At 43.5% G+C, this 8299-nt stretch overlaps 1 protein-coding gene across 2 annotated transcripts in view; it reads right to left on the reverse strand.

Moving 5' to 3' along the window:
• The window catches only part of TESK2 (testis associated actin remodelling kinase 2), a 131082-nt gene extending 123339 nt beyond the window's left edge, over positions 1–7743 (reverse strand). Inside the window, exon 1 of one of the 2 annotated variants that reach the window (XM_015066854.3) lies at positions 7398–7743. The gene's annotated coding sequence lies outside the window, so the exon portion shown is untranslated. The remainder of the gene's footprint in view (positions 1–7397) is intronic. The other variant, XM_053213299.1, reaches the window with a different exon arrangement.
• Between the last annotated feature and the right edge of the window lie 556 nt (positions 7744–8299).

Below are 8299 nucleotides of genomic sequence, written 5' to 3' on the forward strand. Positions count from 1 at the left end.
CACTCAATGGAATACTATGCAGGTGATTTTTTTAAAAAAGAAAGAAAGAGGGGCACCTGGGTGGCTCAGTGGGTTGAGTATCCGGCTTCGGCTCAGGTCATGATCTCACAGTTTGTGGGTTCAAGCCCCGCATCAGGCTCTGTGCTGACGGTTCAGACCCTGGGGCCTGCGTCGAATTCTGTCTCCCTCTCTCTGTGCTCCTCCCCCACTCATGCTCTGTCTCTCTCTCTCCTTCAAAAATAAATTAAAAATTTTTTAAAAATTTTTATAAGAAATAAATAAAATAAAAAAGAAAGAGGTTGGGGCGCCTGGGTGGCTCAGTCGATTGAGCGTCCGACTTTGGCTCAGGTCATGATCTCGCGGTCTGTGGGTTTAAACCCTGCATCGGGCTCTGTGCTAACAGCTCGGAGCCTGGAGCCTGCTTGGGATTCTGTGTCTCCCCCTCTCTCTGTCCCTCCCCCGTTCATGCTCTACCTCTCTCTCTGTCAAAAATAAATAAACATTAAAAAAAATAATTAGAAAAAAGAAAGAAAGAGGGGCACCTGGCTGGCTCGGTGGAACATGTGACACTTGATCTTGTGGTTGAGTTCGAGCCCTACATTAGGTGTAGAGATTACTTAAAAAATTTTTTTATTTTATCTTTAAAAAAAAAAAAGAAAAGAAAGCAGAAGCTTTTTACATACTGATCTAAAAAGGTCTCCAAGATATAGTATGTGAAAAAGCAGTATGGGGGGGCAGGGAGTACAGATGAATGGGGAACCATGTGCTAACTTTTACATTAAAAATGGGAAAAATAGGGACGCCTGGCTGGCTCAGTCAGTGGAGTGTGGGACTCCTGATCTCAAGGTTGTGAGTTTGAGCCCCATGTTGCACGCAAAGCTTACTTTAAAAAAAAAGCTGAGGGCGCCTGGGTGGCTCAGTCAGTTAAGCATCCAACTTCTACTTAGGTCATGATATCGCAGTTAGTGAGTTCGGGCTCTGTGTTGGGCTCTGTGCTGACAGCTCAGAGCCTGGAGCCTGCTTCAGATTCTGTGTCTCCCTCTCTCTCTGCCCCTCCCCCACTCTCACTCTATCTCTTGCTCTCTCTGAAAAATAAACGTTAAAAAAAATTGTTTAGGGGCACCTGGGTGGCTCAGTTGGTTAAGTGCCCGACTTCAGCTCAGGTCATGATATCACGGTTCATGGGTTTGAGCCGCATGTCAGGCAGGCTCTGTGCTGACAGCTTGGACCCTGGAGCCTGCTTTGGATTCTGTGTCTCCCTCTCTCTCTGGCCCTCCCCTGCTCACGCTCTCTCTCTCTCTCTCTCAAAAATAAATAAACATTAAAAAAAATTTTTTTTAATAAATAAAAAAAATTGTTTACCTGGGAAAAATAAGATTTTATATTCATATTTATATGCATTTGCCTGAAGAAAGTCTAAAAGAGTATAAAGAAACTAGTAGGGGCATCTAGCTGCCTCAATCAGTAGAGCATGCAACTCCTAATCTCAGGGTCCTGAGTTCAAGCCCCATATTAGGCATGGAGCCTAGTTAAACAAACTAGTAAAAGTAGTTGGGAGGAGGCATGGAACTGGGTGCATGGGGGATAGGCACAGGAGTGAGACTTTCACTGTTTATATTAAATATATAAATATGCAAACATTTATTTAATCATGGAATGTATTATGTCTTCATAGATTAATTTTTTAATTTTTTAAATTTTTTTTAACGTTTATTCATTTTTGAGACAGAGAGAGATAGAGCATGAATGGGGGAAGGTCAGAGAGAGAGAGACACACAGAATCCAAAACAGGCTCCAGGCTCCAAGCTGTCAGCACAGAGCCCGACACGGGGCTCAAACCCACGGACTGCGAGATCATGACCTGAGCCGATGTCAGACACCCAACCAAATGAACCACCCAGGCGCCCCCATAGATTAATTTTTTAAATGTCTGTTTATTTTAAGAGAGAGAGAGAGAGAGAGAGCAGGGAAAGGGCAGAGAGAGAGAATCCCAAGCAGGCTCCGTGCTATCAGTGCAGAGCCCATGCTGGGCTCAATCCTACGAACTGTGAGATCATGATCTGAGCCAAAATCAAGAGTTGGAAGTTTAACCGACTGAGCCACCCAGGTGCCCCAAAAGATTAATTTTTTTTTTGGAAAACCTGAATCTCACAGAGGATAAGAAACTTGCCTACAATCATATAGCTAATAATAAAAGGTTGATTACATTGTTTTTCCTTATACCATACTGCCTTTCTGAAATTTTCAGGAATGGAAGACTTTAAAATGATCACAAATAGGGACGCCTGGGTGGCTCAATCAGTTGAGCATCCATCTCTTGATTTCAGCTCAGGTCATGATCTCATGGTTCGTGAGTTTAAGCCCTGCATTGATCCCTGCTTGGGCTTCGGTCTTCCTGTCTTGTCCCCTCCCCCTGATTACTCTCTATTGCTCTGTCAAGATAAATAAAAATATGGGGCACCTGGGTGGCTCAGTTGGTTAAGCATCCGACTTCGGCTCAGGTCATGATGTCAGAGTTCGTGAGTTCAAGCCCCATGTGAGGCTCTGTGCTAACAGCTCAGAGCCTGGAGCCTGCTTCAGATTCTGTGCTTCCTCTCTCTCTGCCCCTCCCCCGCACACAGTCTGTCTGTCTCTCTCAAAAATAAACATTAAAAAAAATTTTTAACAAACAATAAATAAAAATAAACTTAAAAAATGTATCACAAAAAGTTTTTTAAAAAATTTTAAAAGGGAAAAAAAAATTTTTAAGGGGCACCTGCCTGGCTCAGTCAGTGACTGAGTGACTCTTGATCACTCAGTCACTGAGTGACTCTTGATCTCGGGTCAGGAGTTCAAGCCCACGTTGGGCCTAGAGCTTACTTATAAAAAAAATTACCACAATGGGAATGCAAGCTGGTGCAGCCACTCTGGAATACAGTATGGAGGTTCCTCAAAAAATTAAAAATAGAACTACTCTACGACCCAGCAATTGCACTACTAGGCATTTATCCACGGGATACAGGTGTGCTGTTTCGAAGGGACACATGCACCCCCATGTTTATAGCAGCACTATCAACAATAGCCAAAGTATGGAAAGAGCCCAAATGTCTATCAGTGGATGAATAGATAAAGAAAATGTGGTATATATATACAATGGAGTATTACTCGGCAAACAAAAAAAATGAAATCTTGCCATTTGCAACTATGTGGATGGAACTAGAGGGTATTATGCTAAGCAAAATTAGTCAGAGAAAGACAAATATCATATGACTTCACTCATATGAGGACTTTAAGACACAGAATAGATGAACACAAGGGAAGGGAAACAAAAATAATATAAAAACAGGGAGGGGGACAAAACATAAGAGACTCTTAAATATGGAGAACAAACAGAGGGTTACTGGAGGGGTTGTGGGAGGGGGGATGGGCTAAATGGGTAAGGGGCATTAAGGAATCTACTCCTGAAATCATTGTTGCACTGTCTGCTAACTAATTTGGATATAAATTAAAAAATTAAATTAAATTAAAAAAAGAAAAAAAATTATCACAAGTAGGCTTTTCTCTGAAATAACCACCTACTCTGAGTGCTCAGCAAAAATAATACTAGTGACACCACACTGAAGTAATTAATCTCTGTATGATGACTTGGAAAATAGTATAATACCCATTGTTGGTCCAAAACATTCACCATCACACATTTACTGGAAGGAGATGAAATTCTTATAAAAGCCCTTATCACAGGTTTCAAATTCCAACACAACATTCATTTTGCAGAACAGTGAAGGGTACGGCACTAAGAATATATCTATAAACACTTTCACATAGGGGGAAAAAACATTAAAGCAAGTCGGCTTTCTACTATAAGTAAGCCAAGGAATGAGTACATGTAAATATGTAATTTTCTTTTTACAAATAACATAAGCACAAAATGTTATTGGGGATCCTGGGGTGGAGAGTCCCTAGCCTAGCCTGCCAATACTTTTATTCTTATTTTTTTTAATGTTTATGCATTTTTGAGAGAGCAAGCATGACCGGGGTAGGGGCAGAGAGAGGACAGTGGATTCAAAGCAGGTTCTGTGGTCACAGCAGCAAGCCCGACATGGGGCTTGCACACATGAACCGTGAGATCATGATCTTTGCCAAAGTCAAACGCTCAACCAACTGAGCCACCCAGGTGCCCCCATACATACACTTTTAAACAGAATTAAACAGGCCCACCATATGCTAAATCTCAAAGGATTTGTGTTTGAGACCATCCCAAATACATATCGGTATAAGAGAATACATCAAATATCCAGGGCAGTAAGTATCAAGGATCTCAACAGTAATTCACAAACATCTGTATCACCTAGTACTACTTCTAACAAGTAACCAAGAACCTCCAACTCGATCCTCAGTCTCTCAGTTCTGACCAGCCCCACCTACAGACCCCAACATCTCCTGTGTTCCATTCCCTGCTATCATCCCGGGCAACTATGACATCCATACTAATGACATGTCCAACATACTTCACAGCCCCATAACCTCCCACTACTTCAAAGCCTGTACTTCCACTAGCTTCAACAGCACTATGACAGTTACACCCTGGTTGTTTTGTTTGTTTGTTTGTTTGTTTGTTTGTTTAACCTTGAAATATTGAACTCTCAGCTTTCCCATTCTGTATTTCTTAAAGAACCTGATCTTCAACTATATTTCTCATTGTCTGCTTATTCTTCAAGCTTTTACTTATAATCCCAACTTGGACTCTCAGATTCCATCATATCTCCCACACTATTACTAGCAGTATAAAGTTACTCTCCATTTTATCTTTCTCTATTCCAACTCTAGATCAACTCAACCATCTTTTTTGCTCTCCTGCTCTTAGGCTTCTGGAGAAGTATAAAATCCATGCTACTAGGCCCTATTACAAATATATTATTTCTAACTTTTACTGGGCCCTCAATGTGATCAGCAATGTTCTTTTTTTTTTTTATCCTTAATCTATTCTTCTTTCATTTCCTATTGAAGATTTCCATGGCCCTAATATTTACCATAGTTCCTTCAGTCTCCAGAAATAATTGACTTCTCTACAGATAACTAATCTCATCAAGAAAATAAGGCCACCTGGAGTGCCTGGGTGGCTCAGTCGGTTGAGCATCCGACTTCAGCTCAGGTCATGATCTCACAGTTTGTGGGTTCGAGCCCCGCATCGGGCTCTGTGCTGACAGCTTGCTCAGAGCCTGCAGCCTGCTTCAGATTCTGTGTCTCCTTCTCTCTCTCTGCCCCTCCCCCGCTCATTCTCTGTATCTCTCTCTCAAAAATAAATGTTAAAAAATTAATAAAAAAAAAAAAAGGCCATCTGTCAAACTCCCTCATCTTTTCCTTCTACCACATCATTATCCATCTTGACTTGTATTATTGTCAAGGAATAAAACCCAACTGATTTCTTAGGTAAATTTTCCACTCAATCTACAAAATTCTTTCACTCATGCTAAAAAGAAAAACACACATGTACCATAGTGGAAAGAACACAGGTTTCAGAGATAGATAGATTTTGTTCAAATTCTTGCCTATAGTCTTCCCAATTGTTAAAGAAGGATACTGATACCTAAACCACAAGGCTGTTGTGATCTATAAAGCATCTTTATGGCATCTGGCAGAATATATTCTCTCTTTCTTTTAAAAAGATTTTATCTCTAAGCAATTTCTACACCCAACATGGGTCTCGATCTCACCACCCCAAGATCAAGAGTCGCATGCTCCAGCAACTGAGACAGCCAGGCACCCCTAAGTATATTCTCATCTCAATAAAGATGTTTCACTACTATCATCTCTTTCACAACCACACTTGTTGAAAGAGTAATTTTACTCACTGCCTCCCATTTATTCCTCAATCCATTATGATCTGACTACTGCTATCATTGCCACCACTGCACTATCTGAAGCGTCTTTCAGAGGAAACAAGAGATCTCCTAATTGCTAAATTCAGTGGTTTCTTTCTAATCCTCATTCTCCTTGACTTCTGCAGCACCTGACAGTGATGGTCACCCCCTCCCATCCTGAAACCCTTCCTCCTTTGGTTTCCATTATAATGCCATTCTGTTCCAGTTCTTATCCCATTCCTTTAACCTATCTTGGTGTCTATTGCCCTTCAAATAATGATGTTCCTTCTGGTCCACAGCCCTTTTCTTCTATTCTTTCAGTATTACCATCCCATATCAAGTCTTCAAATATCCCTGTTATATTCTCTGTTGACCCTCAAATTTATGTATTCAGTTCCAACCTTTCTCCCAATTTTCAGACCCCACAGTATTATCTGAAAAACACCTCAAATTAAGCATGTCCAAAGGGAACATTATCTTCCCTCAAAATTGCTTATGTTCCATCCCTATTACAATTAACACGACCAACACATCCCACCAATGAAGTCAGAAACTTCCCTCTCAACTCTGGAAACATCATGGAATTGAAGCCTCCTGGAACTGCATGCCATTGTCTTCATTTTCCTACCACTATCCCAGTTCATCCCCTCTGACCTAGAGTAGCACACTGGTTTCCTGCCTACCTAGGTTTGTTTTATCTACCTCCACACTGTCTTCACTTTCATTTCTTCCTCCACATTTTCACCAGAGATAATCAATCATACCAAATTCCTGCCTACAAAACTTTCAGTGGCCCCCCATACCTACAGAACAAAGTCCAAATTCTTCAGCAAGGTTTTCTCAGAGTTATAAACGGAAAGGTTTTAGATCAGACAAACATGGTTTTCAAAAACAAAAACAAAACAAACAAAACCATGGGTTTCATTTCTAGCTGAATCTAAATACTGGCTTAGTCCAGAGTCTTCCAAGTGAAAGATAAAAGGCAGAGAAGGGAGAACGAGGGATGACAGGAGAAAAGAAGGAGACAGTAGTGTCTGAGGTGGGGGACGGAGTATTTTCGAGTTTAGAAATGGAAAGTTTCCAGGGAAGAGTATTTGAGGGAAGTTTTGAGGGAAGTAAAGTGACGGAGACCAGATCTCTGAGGGAGGAGGGATTACAGAGACGAGGGAAGCTCTCAGTGTGGAGTTGGAGGTCTCTGAAACAGGAGTTCTCCGAGAAAATGAAGGATTCTTGAGTCTGTGAAATGAGAAAAGTTCCTGAGAGGAGTCAAGGACCAGGTCCCCGATACGAAGTAACTTCTAATGGGTTCCTGGCCTCTGAGGCAAGAAGGCGGGGGTCGGGGTAGGGGTTGTCCCGCGACCCTGAGGGAAGTGAAAAGGGAAGGGGAAGGGGCGAGAAGTGTCCCCAGCCGCTTAGAGGAAGACCTTGGGAAGCGAAGTGGTCCTGTCGGTGTTGAGAGACCCGAGCGCCAATGCTCCGGAACCGCGGCGGTGTAGCAGCAGCGCGCGCGGGCCGGGGTGCCCCGGGTTTGTGCCCTATGCGCTCTCTCGGCGTTACCTGAGGCGGGACTGAGCAGCCAGAGCGGTGCCTGCGCGGGCGGGAGGCGGAGGCAGCAGCAAAGTGGGAGCATAGTAGCCCTCACAGCTTGGAGGCGGCAGAGGCTCTTAGCCTGCGGAGGCGGTGGGGGTCCCTCGCGCAGAAGCCGGAGACTTGGCGGAGCTAACGGCGGCGAAGGACAAGGAGGCTACTGCCATGGCCCCGCAGTCGGGACCGTTCCCCCCGTCTGTTTGACGGGGCCAGGAGAATGATCCCAACGGCGAGCCAGAAAGGGCAGCTGAAAGCTCCGCTTGAGCTCCGCGACCGCGAGCCACTGAAACGCCTGCCCAAGTAGGCTGGAGGACTGGGGGCGGGGCCTCGGCGGCCACGCCCCTCTTCTCAAGCCTCCCAGCAGCCAATCAATCGTCGATCCTTGATAAACCAGCTAGTGGAATTGCCCAATTAGCGTTAGGAATGCCACGTGGTATGAGGGTGGACTCAATAGGCGTCCGGGAAAGCCAATCAACAGCCCTAGGCGCCAACTCCGGAGGACGAAGAGAACCAATAGAAAGTAAGAGGAGGTTAAAAACAGAAGAGGCAGTGTGCTGGAAAGGCGGAATCAAGGAGGAGGGAATACACCTGGGGGAAACTCAAGTCCCTGGAACCTCCAGAGGGCGGGACAGTAAATACGAGAGGGAACAATTAAAATGCCAAACATATAAACGATTGGTAATTAATAAAACTAACAGAAAATGTGTTCGACTGGCGCGGCTTTGCAGTTGGTGAAGGAATAGCTGAGTAAGGACTCTCTGAATAAGAAAAAGCCATTTGAGTCCTGCAGGATCTCGGTATACTGTAGGGGAGAAATTGATACATAAACTATTATTATTAGCTACTTGAGATAGTAAAAGCAATGAGTTGGG

The sequence above is a fragment of the Acinonyx jubatus genome, chromosome C1 (assembly GCF_027475565.1).
Source record: "Acinonyx jubatus isolate Ajub_Pintada_27869175 chromosome C1, VMU_Ajub_asm_v1.0, whole genome shotgun sequence".
Classification (NCBI taxonomy): Eukaryota; Metazoa; Chordata; class Mammalia; order Carnivora; family Felidae; genus Acinonyx; species Acinonyx jubatus.